Below are 19,928 nucleotides of genomic sequence, written 5' to 3' on the forward strand. Positions count from 1 at the left end.
AACTCACTGGTGAGTCCCAAACTCAGGTTGGCGAGCCCCACAATGTCGCCTACCAGACCTCTGCAATTCAATTGCCTCTAAATTTAACCAAAATTGGCGTCCTACGTATTTTGAGCATGGTCATTTTAGTGAAAAGTAAAGCGGCTAAAAGTTCTTTCAATGAGAGCTGCAAATGCGCCAGTAAAACAACTGACATGCGCGTCGCTGTTTCAAACATTAAATTACGTATTTATGTCTCATTACTTGCAAAGCAAATTACCTTTATATGACCCTTCTAAAAGTCATATATTTCATAAGCAGCAGTCCACGGTGTTGGATGTATTGCAAAATTTTACAGCCAGTGTGCCCATAATATATAGCATGCAGATTTACCTTTTCATCTCGAAATAAATTTGCTTCGCAACAGAAACTTCACTTTATTTTATTGCGCTTTCAACCTATTATAACATAAAGCTCGAGGCACGCATGGGCAAGTGCAACAAGAAAAACGAAGCCTCGGAACGTCCATACGCGTTTAGAGAGAGAAAATAAACCTTAGAGAAAGTGCATTTCATGCGTTGAACTTATTTTTAAGTCAGAGATTTGGCCCAAAAGAACAGGCTAGCTCTTGCACCATGCAGCATCAGCTTCATTACATCAGACTCCATTTGAAAACCGTAAGCAGCTTATGCATGGGACCACTTTGACCGCCTTTAAGCCACAATAAAACTGATCTACTCATGCATAGGATGACATTGCTTTTTTACACTGGTGTTTTCTTCTTAGTGTTCAGTTTCGCCGTTTAACTCAATGGGAAGCAACCAATGAGGAAAAAAAGGTTGCGGGGCTTTACCGTTGAGAGAGCGGAATTAGCCGGCCGCATGCAGGTTTCATTAGAAAAGAAGAAGAGGACGCTTTGCCATGGCTGCGGGTCGCTACGTCCCCTACGGCACTCAATCTGTAGCAAATGGCAGGACAAGACCATCAATCCAAGCAAACAAGGAACACTTCCAGTCTGCGCCATTGCTGCCCAGCCATCGGCCACTTCAGGAACGGGCAGATCCGACCCGGGTCCTATCAGACCTTATCTCGGCCCAGCTCACCAAGTCACCATGGACAGCCACGGTCAGATCAGAGCTACGTGGTGTAACAATGCTACCGAAGGTGCCTCAGCAATCACCTGCGCATAACCTCACACCACGAGGCCCTTCGCTTCTCAAGGGGCGATATAAAATGGTACCAAAGGCCTCGATGTGGCACCGCAAGAGGAAGGTGATGCGCCTGTCGCGTAGATCCAGGCGAAGATCTCCGCCTCCTCGGCCAACTCGGCGGTCGAAGAAAATTCGCGAAAGCTCTTCTGCGGACAGCGAAGTTATTGAATCATCGGAATCCCTCTTAACACCAGCGACAAAGAAAACTCTTTCTCCGGCAAGGTCATACAAGGGGCGTGACAAAATGTTTTTAACCTCAACAGCGGACAGAAAGCGGAGGAGCGGCCTTCCGCTTATTGACTCCAACGCTTCGCGGAAGTTGATTGCTGAAAGAGTGAACGCCGTGAAGACTCAGTCACCCTCAACCAGTCCCAGTGCACAAGTGCCTGTTTGCTCTCTCCCCCAGCCACTTTTGTATAAAACTTCTGACACTGCTCGTACCAGGCGTGACGGCCACACGTTACCCCATGCTCTAGACCTACATCCTGGCTTCAAATCATCAAAGTTGCTCCCTCTTCCAGCCGCTACTATACCTCCCGAACCTACGGCTGCGGTGGCTGTGCTTCCAACCACAGCATTCTACGGGAGCAGTCAAGGACCTGGATACCGTCACATCCACGACCAAACGGAAAGGAAGTCATTGCCATCAACTTACATGACAAGCGCCTACATTGGTACGGCGGGTTCCAGAATAGGCTTCGGTGTACCACTAAATGGTGACGAATCAGCTGCGCGTGTGTCAAACCAACCAGAAGCAAGTCGGGACGAAGCTTACGTAGTGAACATCGAGAAACGTGAACTGCATGCCGACCGACGCGCCAGCAGCTCTTCCTATGATATTAGCAGCCGCTGCAGCGAGCTTAAGATCGACGCAGCCAGACCGGGAAAAATGACTTCCAGAGTAATTCTTGTTATATGCCTCTGTGTGGCCGCTATTCTGACCTTCTCAGCTTTTTACGCTGTCACCGATGCCATCTTGAGTGCACATGACATGACCAGCAACAACCTAGACCCTGTGACAGTTCGACCTGAGGCGGAAAATTTGCGCCATCTTACAACTCGTCTGCCGACTTATCAGCACGGCTTGTTGGACCTCAATTGGATAGGAATGCCTGGAAACAATACACTATTTTACCGTTATGTTAGGACCACTGCAGATCAGAATGAGACGCTGTTAAACGCAACTGCCGCAGTAGAGTTTACCTAACACTGAGTGCGAGAGATAAACCTGTACATTTTTTTACGCTGCTCATTTGCAGATATTTTGGCATCGGGGATATTTATCTGAAATTTGGTACTGAAATTAAAAATATTTTTCAGGCCAGTTCCTAATTTTTTTAAAGATAAAAAAGAATTTTGTCATTTTCAAGGGTATACACTCCAGTTGCATGATTTAATTTCGTTAAAGAAAGCAAGGAAAAATTTTTATTCCTCGTGTGAAAGTGACATAAAGGTACCTACATAAGGCCTGAGACAGGCCTTGGTGTAATTTGTTTCTAAAATTCGGTTGTTGGTTTTCACTTTTCTCCGTCTAGCCCCTTAAAACTCTCTGCTACCTAAATAAAATGTTTAAATAAGACAGCTCTCCATACTTTTGTGATTGTTTGCATGTTAGCACTATTCAATTGAAACCAGAGTTTAGAATTGAATAACACAATCTGCTTGGCTTGTTTCTTGCGCGAAGCATCGCGAACACAATCAGGAACAAATGCAAATAGGATACAGTACTGTCGTACCCGCAGTGTTTAGTGTGCCTCTTTTCTGAACAGGGGATGCACTTTCCACGTAGTACAACGTGCCGATAACGAACATTGGCGACTAAAGCTCGAGTCTACGCAAGCTTCTGCACAAGGATGCGTGCGTGTTTTGACGCAGCGAGTTAAGATTATACCGGTAACCTGTTTGTTCACAAAAAAAACATACGCGACTCCTTTCACGCGAGATGGCCTTGCTGCGTACTACATATATGTGTTACATGCAGAGCTGTGCAGCAAGGTGCAAAATGTTCATTTCAGTCCTAACGGAGTTAAAAATGTGGAAACTTTGGCTTGGCGGTTCAGACATAAAGCCATCGTTGTAGCGCAACACACGACGTATATCCGTTCTTATCATGGGTTGCGCAACAACGAACAGTGTAGATCTAGCAGATTTCTTTTCCGGTCAGGATAGGCAGCTGAGCCCGTTCATACTTGACTCTTGGCATAAACTTTGGGAACCTTCTACGCCTTTAGGATATGACGAAACGGAGTTATTGGCTTTCACATGTTGGCTCCCTCTGCCAATCGTCGTTTGAATCTATTTCCTTTGCTCCTGGCCCAATCAGCAGTCTTATAATAGGTATCTATAGTCTCATACTTTCTCGTTACCATGCAGTCAGAAGATAACTTCTCATTTCAAAGACCGCTGGCGAAAGTAATAATCCCCGCTCTAAACAACTGGTACGAAGGAGCCTGCGTAGGACAGGGGTGTCCTCTCCAGCGTGTTATGCGAGAGTCCTAGAACAATGGATTCCGATGACACCATCCGCCGCAGTCCGAGTTCACACCGCTAGCCATTTCAGGCATGTGATGTGCATGGCCTAGTGGTGCATAACGATCCGACGACCAATCGTTGGACGCTTGTGTCACTTAACAACTACAACCTAACGTAATTTTTCGCTCAGAGGTTTACCTCCGATGCAGGACGTCTTTAGAAGCCTTGCTTATTAATGCTTCAGCGTTACAACAGCTCACATGAATGCTGCCAGTGCTGCCCCTTTTTTACCCCCCCCCCCCCCCCCCCCCGTGCTAATGGCTAGAAGTATTTCGAAGAGTTCTTCCCTTGTTTTGAAGTACTGTCTCGTGTTAAATCCAAGTGTGTTTTTGTGGCGTGCTCGCTATGTGCTTATGGAGATGAAAATTCAGCTCAGTTTTTTTCCTTAGTCCCAGAGCATAGCACAAAGCATCTCATCTGTTTCTGGATTTCTTCACTTAACTGAAGAATGATGTGGCCAAAACCGAGCCTGGCTTTGCTGAACATTATATTATCAGTTGATATTAGTTACCAGAGCTAATCTTCTCCGAGATCAAACTGACGATGAAAGCTAATTGGGCATAATAATTAATAAATAAGCCTGCGTGAAGCATAGGTCTAAAACGGTTTGATAACACATTAGCCGTAATTATTACTGCTTACTAAGTTCAAACCAACTTCACGAAACGATACTTAATTAGTTCAACGAAGAAGCATACCTTTTTAACAGGACAAGAAAGGCGACGGCAGGACGGAGCTACTTGGCCAGATGTAGATGTAGCTGTGCCCTGTCCACGTCTCCCTTGTTCTTTTAAAAAAGCTACGTTTTTTAGTTGAACTAATGTCTGACCAACGGGGCCCACATTATGCTCTTTTAAACATTCTGAATGCAAAAGCCAAATTTTGATCCATGCAAAAAGATGAAGCTACATTATGGTGAGGCACATGAATTAAATAGGACTCAAATAACTGCCATGCGCAATCTCCGCCGCCTTTCCCCATGGAGCCAGTTTTCTCATTTCATCAGGGAGAGCGAAGAGAAGTGCACAGTGTAAATGGGTGCTTTGTTCTGTTCTCACCAACATCCCGTCCGTAAGGTGTAGCTGTGACGGAAAGTCTGGGGGAAGAAGATTCATACTTTAAAAGAGTGCGTTGTTGGGCGAGTCGGTCAGACATATCTTCAAGGTATACTGCGCACGCAAAAACTAGGACAAAATAGGTACGACTACGAGTCTGCGCTTGTTGTGTACCTTTCTCGTCCTTGTTTTTGTGTGCGCGGTATACCTTGAAAATAAGTCTGGGTTAAGGCCGACCTGGCATAAGAGAATTGTTTGCTCTATCAGCGGATGCGCCTTAACTTTAAGGAGCGTGTCTTTACAATGTCACAAAATGTCCATATATAACACAGCGGTTTAATATGCAATAATCTTGATTTGGCTAAATTAAACGGAGTCGAAAAACTACAGAATCATGTCAAAAATACGACAAAATATTCTTTAGCTCTGTCATAAACGTCCGATTTTTCGGCAGTTCTGTAGTTTTTCTGTAGTATATTTCTGTTTTCTGCAGTTCTGCAGCACCTTTCTGCTGTAATTACTGAAATTTTTTATATTACAACAAAACGTTCCGTGGTCGCAACAGGTTTTTTTGTCAAAAACCGCCGAGAAAGTTTGTCGTAACAAAAGAAAATATTGTGTAGTTTTTTCAGACTGGGAATAAATGTGATGGTGCTTGGGATTTCGCACACAGAAGTGGTGCATATTGTGGCTAAAAAGCTAGTATATTTAGCTTTGAGCGCCGAGAAAAGTTTTCAGTCAACACCTGTATTGACAGTAAGGATTGGAAAATATTAACAGCAGCCGTAGTTAAATTACCTGTGTGGAAAATTTTCAGATGCTGGTAGGTGAGGTTTGTTTTTTTGCTTTCCATTCTGTCTGCACCTCGAGCCTTTGAGGCACCCGTCGACTATACGTCGGAAGTGTAGGTGGCATGGAGATACGAAATACGACGAGAACTCTAAGCAACCGACGAAACAGATAATAAACGGCAAAAATAGAACAGTTCAGTCATATAATTACAAAATATAAAGAGATGACTACAGTTGTACGATGAATATAGATAGATGTGTTTGTTTTTAGGGAAAGCAGAGAGGATGGCCAAAATGATTTTAATCTGGCCTGCTACTCTGCACTGGGGCAGAGAACAGAAGAAGAAAAAGGATTGGGTGATGGGTGACGATGTGGAAGAAGACGTGTGAAAATGCATACAGGTTCGACAACTTGCGTTACTAGTGCGGGTCAAGTCCTGTGTCACACGAAAAACGGCGAAGAGCCCACACTACCTGTACACCCTTCCCTTTGTCTTTCCAAGTACCAAGCAGCATTCCCCGACGGAGTACTCTTGTCTAAAGCTTCAAGGAAGCGGCTAGCCCTTTCCGTTCCCGCGCACTCAATGAGCACTCCCAACATCTATGATCCACAGTCTCCGTGTTGCCATAAGTTGAACATTCCGGGGAGTCCGCCTGTCCATTTATGAGCAACTACCTCCGCGTGAAAGCCACGTTTCAACGAAATTCATGTATCAAGAATGCATGATGGCGCGGAATTTCTCATGAAGCATAAAGATACAGTGTTCGATCGAGCCTTCTTAGACGGATTTTTCGGCGGCCGTCTGACTGAGCCCAGTTAGCTTCCGTACTATGCTTCATACAGTTCGTAATAATACGTGCAATATCCGCTCTTTAAAAAGGTACAGCTGTTTGCAGGCCACTTTTACAATGAACAGGTGGTAGAAACTCAAAGCAGCTCTTCCAGTTGACAAGCTGCAAAAACACTTGAGCTATGTTCTCTCATAGCGACGTTGTGTAAAGCCGATGCCGGCTTTCACCCGCTATCAAAGCCTTGGCTCCAGAACCAATCCTCACAGCGCCATACGCTCTGATTTCAGAACGCTTGGCGTTGTCCGTTTTTCTAGGGGTTAAAGGTGGTGCCACACTCGCTAACCTCGCCGCTCCTCCTCCTCCGTCTGACAATGTATACAAGATCCTTCCAGAAAGCCCGGCCAGCGGGGGCTGCCTCGCCGCTTTCGCGATAAGAGAGGAGGGCCAGGCCAAGAGGTGGGGCGCTGAAATTTGTAACCATGCCTTCAGGTCTATTCCGGATGACTCCCACAGTTTCCCTTTTTGTCCGTCGCCAGAAGCCCTGGCACCCATGTCTGTGAGCGCAAGGAAGCCCTGCGCCGCCAGCGATACCACATAATCGACCGCGCTTCTTCGGGATGCTTTCCGCGATCTTTTTTATTTGCGCCGCTTTCTCCGACGTCCGGGTCAAAATTGGTAAATGTGCGACCACTGCGGCATTAGACAGCTCTTAACGAATCTTCAACACCCGCGTCTATACGAATTGCTCGGTAACCCCTACTAGTTCTGCGAGACGAGCAAACATTTACCAACTAATTTCGCATAAGGCTACCTCAACTGGAGCAGAAGTTACCGCACTTCGTGCTGCTGTAAAGGATACCTGTGAATACAATACTTACAAATTGGCTGTGGTCTGTGATTATAAATCTGCCCTACAGTGTCTTCAATCCGTCTTGAGCCATGGTGACTATGAGCAACTTGTAGTGGAGGTACGACAACAGGAATTACGAAAGGGTCACGAAATCATCTACTAGTGGCTATCATGCCATAATGGGATTGTTGGTAACGACTTATCTGATGTTTGCTCGTTTGGCTCATGATACAATAAGGACTGTCCGGATATTGACAAGAGCCCAGGCGCAGCAAGGAGCTTTCGACAGCTCACCCGACTAGTGACTAGACAATGATGGTCTACGCCTAAAGGCACACACCCCACAGCGCACCACTTTGACCAATTACTTTAATTGAACATACCATTCCCCCCCCCACCCGGCTGTGATGCTACAATGTTGTGTCGTCTGTGGCAAGAATAGGCTTTACAAACGCCTATTCTCCTCTCATCACAATGGCAGACTCTCCAACGTGTGAGCAGTTCGGTGTGGACGCTGTACGAATAATGGCGCCCATGAACGCCACAGAATATTTGAGATGCGAAAACATTATATCTACCACAATCACAAGGACCAAGGCCACAGCTGGGAAAAAGTACGCCTGAGGGAATCCCTGTCAGTCTTTCGCATCAGCTACAGTAATCCTTTTCAGGCACTCCTCCCATTCCCATTAGCTAGGATCAACACACTACGTGTTTTTAATTTTTGTATTCGACAATACATATTATGATTCTGCTGCCCGCATATTTTTAATTATTATGCATCTTGTAATAATTTGAGCTGTAAACCATTACGTGTCGCTTGTATCTAAATAATGGTGCTCTCGCTATTCTAGTAAGTGCTGTAAAATACACAAAATAAGTAGCTATTACAGTTCCTCCTTCTTAAAGGTAAGTGATTGCAATGGTCAATTACCGCCCTTAAAAATATATGAAGATTATTGAACCGTCATCGATTATAATGCACTGTATTTCTTCGGCTTTTATAACCATAACGTATGCTCACTGTAACAGCAATTCACTACTGCCATGGGCATGAAATTTTTAAAGATTGTTAATTTTCAGCGAATGTTCTCCAAAGTTGTGGCTGATTTCGCAACGTTGCTGGGTGAAGGCATCAGCCGCTATACTGAACAATATTTCCGTAGCGGTTTTATAAATATAACGTTCCTTACATTTCAGGAGCTGCGTATGCAGACGACCTAACCCTTCCGTGGATCTGCCACCAAATAGGCAACGATATATACAGTGCCATATAAATTCGAATTGCAGACCAATCTTTACTGGCGATTTTAATTTTCCGAATAGAAAATAGATTGAGTTTTGGTATTATAATTTTACCATGAAACTGATCTTCTGGATATATGCAGTGCCTTAGATTTGCTTCAGACAGATAACATTTTACTTTGTTCATGTTTCTCAATACAAAGTCTCATTACCAAGCGGTTGGAGGACGGCCAGCATTAAAACAATTCATAAAACTGGAGACGCAAATATATATTCTTAATTACTCTCCGATGTCACTAACTCCTATATCAAGTAGTTTTAAGACCACATTATTCATTTACATGTATCACATTTTCTTGAACACAACTTGTTTCTAATTGATGCACAGCACTGATATAGTCGAGGATTTTCCATGGCCACTCAGCTGGTAGAAATTACGCGATTTTACGCAGGCAGTAAATGAAGGAGAGCAGGTTGTACACTACTCTTATGCACATTAAATAAGAGTTTGACAAAGTATGGCTTACAAGCTACTTTAATAACTAGGTAATGAAATGATAATGGCTAATGACTCGCGTTGGCCATTGTTTACAGCTTACTTAAGAATTGGTCGTTACTCTATGGCGGTATATAAATATTGTTCCCCTCCCCCCCCCCCCCCCAATTCCAGTTGATACCAGCATTTTGTAGTAGTCTGTTTTTGGGCCGCTTCATCTTTTGATTTTATTTTTGATATTGTCGTCAACACCTTACTTTGTGCTACATTGTATGCCAATGATTGTGTGTTGCATAAGACCATTATACTACTGAGCTTCAAGTGCAGTTTAATAACGATCTCACTTAGGTAGCATGCTGTGACCCATCACAGACGCGTGTTATGATTTTTAAAACAGGGTTCAGGCGGGTATAACTCAGAAAAAGAAGCCTTTTCTTTTTAACTGTGCTGCAAACAATAACACATTTCTCCGAAATGTACACTTGTTCTTCGTGGTGCCAATAAAACCTCTCCTGGACATGGCGCGTTGATAACGTTGCAGCTAATTCCCTGCGCATAATATTTTCCCTCGAAAGTGTTGCGTGCGTGGAAAATCATTTTTGTTTTGATTTTTTTTTTCAGAATCGAGGTCATACTTCTGTTCGCCCTCGAGGCATGACAACAGGAAAGAGCATGCTCCCGTGACAGGGCCCTTGCCTCAGAGGGCAAGCAAGATGCAACGACAGTGGCGACGTTAACAGTTTCACAAACAAAAACGAAAACAATGTGCATAACTTTGAATTGAAACTGAACGACGAAAACAGACATTTCTCAATTCACAGTTGTAATTTGGGGGGAGAGGTTTCTGTTGTTCGGCTGTACAAGGAAAGAATAGATTATTTTATTCACCATATTTTAAAATATGCGGGCTTATGCTCAGATCGTTTAACTAAATCTATATTTCTAAGCAAGAATTTCGAAGAAAGCACTGTGCTTTACGTACAACTCATTTAGACATACACCTATCACTGCTCTTCTTAATCAAAGCAGTTTTGCATACAGTCTCTCACAGGCAGCCCATCTGATGTATAAAATGATTTTTTTTCAATTACACAAAAGTAACAAATGTATTCATAGATCATAAATTATGCCGTAGTTCTTTGGATATAACACAAGACAATGACGTGATTTTACAGGAACACTATTACTAGCCTGAATTAGGAAACATTTGGCAAACTCTTATAGGCTTGAATATTCTTACTCTTAATCTGGTTCAACCTAAAGGTTTTCTTATAGACTGTGTAATCAAGTCCTTTTCCATTGATGTGTGTCAAGAGAGCATATGCCAGGTTTTGTGCCGATGTCTGTTATCACCAGATGGCGTTCACAGTAGCTATTTAAGCAGCGCCGTTTTTCCAATAAAACGCCAGAGAAGGGTGGCTCATCCTGGCCCTGATCAGGCTGGGACAGGTAGGTCACCGCCGCTTGTGGCGGGTGCTAGCCTGCCACCGTAGTTTACCTGTTGTAGGCCGTAATTACACCCGCCACCTCTTCGGTGATGTACGACGGCTGTTGCGACTGCGTCTTTCTCTCCCTCTTCTTTTTTGTTCTCTGTTTTCTCTTCTGTGTGCACAAGGCAGCGGAGGTGGCTCTGCTACAGAGCCAGTAGCAGGCCTGCGTATTTTATTTTCCTCCTTCTTAGAGCCACAACAACAACAATAAAACGCTTGTTATTCCATGCATCTTGACTCGGTGTCCGTTAATTACAGTGGCGACGAGGCATGGTCTCACTTGTGCAAACGCCGGTTGGATGGCAGTATGGCCTCCGGGAGTCGCATTCGCGAATTCGACATCGGTAAAAAGTCGTCGTCGATAGAATATGTCGAGCGCATTGAGTTATCGTGCGCAGCTAACAAGCTCACAACGAATGAGGACAAGCGAGCTGTGCTGCTCAGTTGCTGTGGGCCAGAGACATACTCGTTCGGTCCATGTAGAACGAGAAGAAGATGGTTTGCACAGTATGAATAGGAACTGAACAAGGGTAGATGGGGTACGCCTCAGTTCGCAAATGAGCTAACGTTTCGACAAGTGGACTTGTCTTCGGGGCCAGACGAAGACAAGTCCACTTGTCGACACGATGACTCATTTGAGAACTGAGGCGTACCCCATTTACCCTTGTTCAGTTCTTCCTTCGGTCCATGATACACGTATTTCTGAGGTGAAGATAATGCGGGCTTTGGGACTGCTAATTAACAACAAGGGTGTGAACAAAGCAGCGATCACCAAGCTCCGAACGGTGTGCGAACAGGTTATTCGTATGCCATCTCGGATCGCAACCAAGAAGAACGGTATGCAAGAAAAAGATACCCTTAGGCTAATCTGCAGAATAGTGTACGTGGCCCCGAACCTTCGTATGAGGAAAACCGATCTAAGCCACCTGGACGTTATCATTCGAACTGCTTATAAAAAGGCGCTCGGGTTACCCATGAAAGCATCTACGCAGCGTCTGCTACAACTGGGGGTGCACAGTACACGTGATGAACTGATTAGCGCCCATCTTACAAGCCAAGTTATACGACTGGCCACAACCAAGACTGGTCGCAGGGTGGAAGCCCAAATTCCTTATGCTTCCGCTCCAAAAAACCTTTTCCCGGAGCATCATCATGCTAGACGAATGGCGAGAAGCAAGAAGATGAACGAATCTTATTCAAGAGAAGAAGGAGCCTTCTTCGTGGACGCTGCGGGTCCTGTAGCGGGAATATCAACAATATCAGTGGTGCACCGAATGCAGGCCGTGGACGGGTTTTCATTTCTTAAACGGGGATAGGCAGGCTATGGAGGAAGTGGCGAGAGCCCTAGCCGCAATCCACTCCGCATCGAAATACATAGTTACAGATTCTCAGGCAACTTATAGAAACTCCATGCGTGGATGAATCACGCCACTAGCCTGCAGAATTCTGAGTTAATGTAGGACTTCAGCTGCACAGAAAGAGCTAATATGGGTACCAGGTCCTCAGGGAGCTGAAGGAAACGAGCGCGCACACGTTTCAGCCTAAGCGTTTCTTCTCCGGAATCCTTCTACGTCCTCCCTTGCTGATTTAGGCTCTTCGTTAACAACATATTCAGAGATATTACAGCATTTGCGCCTTGAAAGGCAGACATTTCCGAAGCCCGCTAAGCGTCTCAGTAAATCAGAAGAGTGTCACCTTCGAAGGTTACAAACAATGTCATTTAATAATCCAGCAACACTTCACGCCATTGAGCCCGAATCCTTTTCGGCGCTGTGCAAATTTCGTGGTCAGAAGGCAAACTTATACAATAAGGTATGGCCTTGTCAACAAAATACCAGTATTGATACAATAAATCAGCCAACGTGGGAAAGCTGAGAGGCGGCCCTGTCCAGCTCGCACCTCGAGGAACAACGAGCCCTCGTCGAAAGAGCACGGACAGCGGCTTTTACCAACAGTGTCCCGGACAAGGGACCCGACCAGCCTTCCCTTAATTTAAGCCAATGTCATTAAATGTTTCCATCATCATCATCATCATAATCTTATAACAACGCTCGTCAAGCCATCGTGACCAGCAAAAGTAGATTACCAAGTCATCGTCGACGCAGTGAAGCAGCATATCAACCCGAAGCCATCAGAACTATACGCAAGGTACGTCTTTTCGAAGCGAGACCAACAAAGACGAAGCGGGCGTGGATGACTGTGCCACTGCTTTGCGCAAGTTATCCGAGAACTGCGGATTTAGCGGCGCAAAATTTACATTGGAGGAAATGTGCCGTGATTATTTGGTTTTTGGAATTTCTGTCAATGTGATTAAACAACGGTTCTTAGCAGAAAAGGACCTGACGTCCAAATGGCTGCTAAGCAGCAAAACGTAATAAAGAGCTATGTACAGAAACCTGAATTCTAGCAGAAGGTGGCGGCGAAAGTTGAAAAGGCAGCCAGAGACAGGCAACCAGAAAGGCAGCGGCGTTGTTTTCGGTGTGATGGAGCTCATGCAGGATGGCGTTGCAGATACAAATATTCTGTGTTATCAGCTGGGGTGGAAAGGGACACTTAGCAAAAGTATGACGAATAAAGCAAGTGGAAGTCTAATTGCAACTGGAGGATATGGAAGAGTCGGTGATTAGCAAATACGATGAGGTGTTCAGCACTAGGCAAGTAAAAAATGAAACGCCAAAAAGAATTCAGCATTATCCAAGTAAAATGTGGAACATGAACGCCAAAAAGAGTTCAGCATCAGCTAAATAAAAAGTGGGACGTCAAGTTACATAGTCGCTGTTGAGATTGGAAAGAAAATTATGCATTTGGAAGTAGATTTTGGAGCTGGAGGGAGAGAAATTCAGTTGCCGCTAACTTTAGTCAGGAATGACGGAAACACGTTGTTGCGCCAGGATTGGGTCCAGCCATTGGAAATCAACCTGACTGGTCTTCACCGCATCCACGTCAGACCAGAAAGGATTTTGGAAAGGTTTCCAGATGTGTTTAGGGAACCGTTGCCCGGAGTTGCCCTACCACGCATACATACCGAACTGAAGAAGGGCGCACAAGCGAGGTTCCTGAAATATCGTAGCGCTCCGTTTGCCTTGAGGGATGAAGTCATGACAGAGCTAAATCTCTTGATGGAACTGGGAATTCTGCAACCCACATGATATTCTGACTGGGCAACGCCAATTGTCGAGGTGCGGAGCAAAAACGGCTAACTCAACACATGCGGTGATTATAAAAGTACTATGAACCAGGCCGTCAAAAGTAATGTGTACCCACTTGTCACAAGCAAAGAACTTTTTGCTAGGTTAGGAAGGGGGCGTTTTTTCTCCAAGCTGGGTCTGACACAAGTCTATCAGCAACTGTGGCTTGATTGCGCAACAGCGGAGTACAATTAACACCGTACAAGGACTGAACAAAGTTTGCCGGTTGTCGTTCGTCGTCTGGGTGACCCCAAGGAGGAGGAGGAGGAGGAAGATGAGGAGAAAAGGCAGGGAGGTTAACCTGTAAAAGAAACCGGTTTGCTACCCTGCACGGGGGGAAAGATGTGAGTGGATATAAATGTTGTGACCCCAGGGGTTTTTCAAAGAACCATAGACACGGTGTTGGCTGGAATGCCGCAAGTCACTGCATATCTTGACGACACCCTGTTCACCAGCGAGTCTATTGAGGAGCATGAAAGAATGTTGGTGGAAGTACGCAGCCACCTGTCAAAAACGGGGCTCAGAATTCAAGCCCGGGAAGTGCGAGTTTTTCAAAGAGAGCCTTAAATTTCTGGGGCATCGTATTGACTCTAAGGGGATCTAATCATCGAAGGTCAAGTTCGAAGCCATCCAACAGGCTCCTTCTCCCAAGAAAAAAAAGGAACTGCAAGCCTTTTTTCGTATAATCAATTTCTATAATCGTTTTTTGAAGGGCAGGACAGAGGTGGCGGAAAAGCTGCACCGTTTTTTGGTTAACAATGTAGCATGGAACAAGGGTGCAGAGCATATGGAAGCGATTGAGGGTCTGACGTTGTTAGCATCTAACTCGTTGCTGGTGCATTTGTCATGCAAAGTATCATCGGTGAGTTTGGGAGCAGTTCTGGCTTATCGCTACAGCAAAAGAAATGAGCAGCCTGTGGCATATGCGCCAGAAACACTATCTAAGGCGGAGCGACATTATGCTCAAATTGACCGTGAGGCTGTTGCCGGGGTTTTTCGAATTCGATACTTCCACCAATACCTTTATGGGCGGAAATTTTTTATTCTCACGGATCATAATCCCCTGCTAGGAATTTTTCAGCCGCAAAAGCAAAATCCTGAGGTCATTTCTCCCCACATGCTACGATGGACGCTAATGCTGTCAGCCTACGATTACAGTCTTGAGTAAAAGAAAACCAAGGGTAATGGAAACGCAGACTGCCTAAGCAGGTTACCGGGGTCCCTAACCCAGAGAGACAAAGGGGCCAAGCGACATACTCCTGCTGGAAGCTGTCGAGCACCCTCCTGTAAGCGCAATGGAAGTGTCAACATTCACCCGGCCTGATCCCCAGCTGTTATAGGTGAAGAAATGAATCCTAGAGGGCTGGCCGTGAGCTCAAGAAGCCTTTAAGTATTCCGGGTATTCGATAAGAAAAAATTAGTTGCCTCTATGCAAGGTTTGCCTGTACTCACCTATGGGGCTGAAACGTGGAGGTTAACCAAGAGAGTCCTACTTAAGTTGAGGACAACCCAGAGGGCTATGGAACGAAAAATGGTAGGGGTAACATTAAGAGGTAGAAAGCGTGCAGAGTGGGTCAGAGAAATAACTCAAGTTACCGACATTCTAGTAGAAATTAAAAAGAAATGGACATGGGCAGGACATGTAGTGCGAAGAGAGGATAACCGATGGTCGCTGAGGGTAACAAACTGGATTCCAAGGGAAGGAAAGCATAGCAGGAGGCGGCAGAAAGTTAGGTGGGCGGATGAGATTAAGAAGTTCGCAGGGGTCAAGTGGATGCAGCTAGCACAGTACCGGGTTAAGTGGAGAAATATGGGAGAGGCCTTCGCCCTGCAGTGGGTATAATCAGGCTGATGATGATGATGAAGGTTTGCCTACTGTGGGGAAGCCGGGTAGTAATTCCTGAGGTATTGCAGGCGATGGTTCTATGTCTTATGCACGCCAACCGTCCATGAAGGCAATCAAAGGTCGTACGTGTAATGGCCGAAGATGGAAAAAAAAATATTCCGAGTTCGTCCAGCACTGCACGCCACACCAGAAAAACAGGCAGAGTGAACCAGATACGCCAATGCATTTCTGGACAAAACCCGAACAGCCGTGAGGTAGAATCAACGTATATTTCACAGGCCGATCCAGGGCGTGTTTTTCTTAATGGTGGTGGACACCTTGTCAAGCTGGGTGGAAACTGAAGTGATGCCGTCTCTGCAGTCGTGTACTGTAATCGAGAAGTTGAGAAATATGTTTGCAGTATATGGACAACCAGACTTAGTCGTTTCGAATTATGGCACATCTTTTGCAAGTAAAGTAACGGAGTTGTTCCTGAATCTAAATGGTATACGCTACATGTATAGAGCACCGTACCGCCCGGCAAGCAACGGAAGGGCGGTGCGTATGGTCCGTGAACTGAAATGTACATTACGGAGACAGAAACAGGGCAGCGTGTTATGCAGCCTTTCTCAATTTCTGTTCAAACAGCGCTACGCTGCACTTCGAGACCGGTAAATCGCCAGCCGAAGTGATGCTGGGCCGAATATTCAAGACCGCCTTATCAAGCCTCCACGCGGATGAGACATGCTAAAGATGCTTATTGCAGCCTCCACCACGACGTTTCCAGTTCGGTGACTGTTTTTACGTACGGACCTGCCGGCCAGGGCCTAAGTGGTTGCTGGCTCGTGTTGTGCGACTGATATGACACGTCATGTATGAACTGCGGACTGCAGACGGAGCAGTGCACCGACGTCACAGAAACCACGCTCGCAGACCGTGGCGTTCTGAGTACCAGGTCAGAGAGCAGATCTACCACTCGTTCACTGTGCCGGATACAACAAGCTCCGGCCAGGTACCTCCTCAACAGAGACGTCCCAGCCACTCCGGCGTTCCACTAGCCAACTTCGTTCAGTGCGACGGTAAGGTATCGATGGTTAATAAGGAAGGGATGTGATAGGCTGTGTAATCACGCGCTGTGTCATTGCTGTGTTTCAAGAGAGCATGCGCCAGGTATCGTGCTTGTGTTTATCACAAGATGGCGTTCGCCGTAGCTATTTAAGCAACGGCATTCTTCCAATAAAACGATTATTGATTTCGTGCAGCTCTACTCGGCGTCCGTTTATTACAGTTCCAGTTAGTAAGCAGACCTTTCTTTAAAAGAAGTGCTGCTTATATGTGTGGGGCAGCGTTACAGATAAAAGTAGTCTGTATATGTGCGAAGATGTTCCCATTAAATTCTAAAAATATTTTATGTGGTTGGTTTGTGGGGTTTAACGCCCCAAAGCGACTTAGGCTATGAGAGACGCCGTAGTGGAGGACTCCGGAAATTTCGACCGCCTGGGGTTCTTTAACGTGCACTGACATCGTACAGCACACAGGCGCCTTGCTTCACGCCTCCACCGAAAAGCTGCCGCTGAGGCCGGGATTCGTTCCCGCGTCCTCGGGATCAGTAGGCGAGCGCCGTAACCACTGCTTTTTTATTTTCTCTATTGCATGAATTGGTACAAATACATCAGTAAAAGATCGTGGTTGCCATGCTCCTTGGCCTACAACCGTGTCTAATGGACTTTCATTACCACACGTTCGCCAATCAGACTCAAGACCTCCTCCGCAGCGTCTTGCTGCTTCAAAATTTCTTTTAGTTTATACACTTGTTCAACAAAATAATCACATACACATCGTGCATCGACATCACAGCGTCTGTAAGCCATCCAACTCCTCCAAATACTGTGAAGGCCCAATAGCATGATGAGTTCATACTGAAAATCATCATTAACAGTGGTCAAGTACCGAATTCCACGTGACGTCAATGGCAGGTCTTTTTTAAGTGTCCTTTGTAACACATCCCAGTAAAACACCGTATCCCAACAATCCAGGAACACGTGCTCAACTGTTTCAGGTTTCCTTCATAGTATACAGTTTGTGCCCCAAGGTACAAAAAGGCCCTTTTCTTCCATTCATGTTTTGACTGGGAAGGTTCCTGTATGCCATTTAAAAAAGAATGTTTTTACGCCCGGTGCAACAGCCATTTTTAACTTGCTTGAGCACGTCTTTCCCTGGGCCTTCACAGTATAAGGTTCTGTACAATGGAGCTGGGAACAATTGTGAAATAAGATCCTTGTACAGCCGCTTAGGTGGTACCGTCGCTAAATACTCTACAGAGTACCGCATGCGCAAAAACCTGAACAACCACACCGCTTCTCGCAGGAATTCGTGTGACACTGTGTATCCCCGAGCAGAGCATGAAGAGACTATAAACTCTGGAATTGCACTGGATAGCGTGATTTACATAAAGATTCTCAGGAATGCATCTTTTTGGTCACGTAGGAAACAAAACCTTAAAACCATCCGCCGCACATATAGATGCATTAGAGACAACCCTCCGTCTTTAACTCGCCGAAAGAGATTATCTCTGCGAATTCGTTCCCAGTTGGACGACCAAATGAAGACCGCAAATACGCGATGAAACCTTTGTATATTGATTCGAGCACAATACAATACTTGAAGTAAATACATTATTATTGCCATCAAAAAGGTATTGCATACAGTCGCACGGGCGAAAATAGATAGGTTACGCCCCATCCATCCTTTCGTCTTTTCCCGTATTTTTTCCGCTTTTTCATTCCAGTAATTCGTATTTTCCCCGTATTTGTCCAATGGGACTCCCAAATAAACTCCGGGCTTTGTAGCCCATTGTACGCCACAGAAAATTTCCGGTTCCTCTTCCCATTCCCCGGGCCAGACTCCGAGACTTTTCTTTAAATTAGCAGCACTACCAGTCTGCCTGCAATACCTTTGTGTTACTTTCAAAGCTTCCGAAACGCGCCACCCCGGCGGGGCATTTTATGTGGAATATATATTTCACTGAAACACCGTTACACGTACAGGATCTGCCCTGAAGGTAATGAGACTGGTCTCGGCATTGCATGCGTACCAGTGCGATTGAAAAACTGCTTTTGTGGATTGGTGGACCCTTCATCTTCACAGTGTGAAGAGTGCAGTTGGCTTCGAGAGTGTACCCCTGTTTCTTAGCTGCGTCGAGAAAACTGAAGCAAACGTCGAGACAGCAATACGCCGTGAAGCTTTGCAATAAACTGGGGAAGTCGCCTACTAGGCCAGCTGTTCTAATCAAGCCAATGATGCCAATGATGAAGGTAATAATGCGATGTGCTGAGTGCTGTTGTACAAAGGTCACGAAACATTTACGGGCGGTCGTGAGGACTACCAGCGCCGCAATGGTCCGGGTGCTCGTCGACGGGTATGTACGCCGGCAACGATTGTGTGAATGTTTTATTGAAAACTGATATAAGTATCTGTATGATTCTAGAATAGTGAGAAGTTCTAAAGTGATCACAACACTTACAAGCAGATCAAATTTCAGTAAAACACCTAAACAATTGTTTATGACGTCCATAGCCGTTGACGAGCACCGGGCCCGTTCCTGGACTGGACGTCTTCGCAGCCGTCCGTAAAGGTTTTCCTCCCTTTGAACAGTCGCACTCAGCACATCGCATTATTACCTTCATCAGGACGAATGTCTCTGCAGGCGACATTCCTAGTTTATTTCAAAACTTCACCGCACATCGCTGTTCTCACGTTTGCCTCAGTTTTCTCGGCGCAGCTACATAACGGGTTTACACGCTCAAACCCGTGCACTCGCTTCGCCACTTCGAAGTCGTCACACTGTGAAGCTGAAGGATCCCTCACCATTCCACGAAAGCCGCTTTTCAATTTCGCTGACACGAGCGCAACGCCATAACTAGTCTCAGTACCTCCAGGACAGACTCTGTATTGTGGACGGTTTCACCCTATCTGATGGCTTCTTTCCTCGACATTGCTGGCCGACAGGGCTACCAACTTGCTTGCTGGTTGGGCTAGTCGATGGGTGCACTGCTCGAAGACGTTGCCCGCAAGAGTGCCAACTTCTTTCGTGGTTGATCTGCTCGACCCCTGCTCGACATGACTTCCTAACATGGGAGGCAAACGTGCTGGGAAGTTGAGTGCAATCACGTTGCACTTTTCTGGTGCGCTGGGGACACTGATACTGATCCAGTCGTAGGTAGCAATTAAGTGCATTACAAGAGCTCTTGTACATATGAGACAAACGTTTCCACCATCGACATTGCTCGGATACTGAGAGGTATAGTGCACAGTGTTTACGCGAACCCACATCAACTCATAATTGGCCTTTGTTAGCTGCTGCTGAAGCACTTGTAATCACAGGAAACAAACGTGTATGAGTTTCGTGAATAGCAGAATGAAACTAGAATTATGAGAATTATGTTGATGAGGAATAAATATCAGCAGAAGATAG

This window comes from Amblyomma maculatum, chromosome 2 (genome assembly GCF_055883805.1).
Source record: "Amblyomma maculatum isolate TAMU_Amacu chromosome 2, ASM5588380v1, whole genome shotgun sequence".
NCBI classification, from domain to species: Eukaryota; Metazoa; Arthropoda; class Arachnida; order Ixodida; family Ixodidae; genus Amblyomma; species Amblyomma maculatum.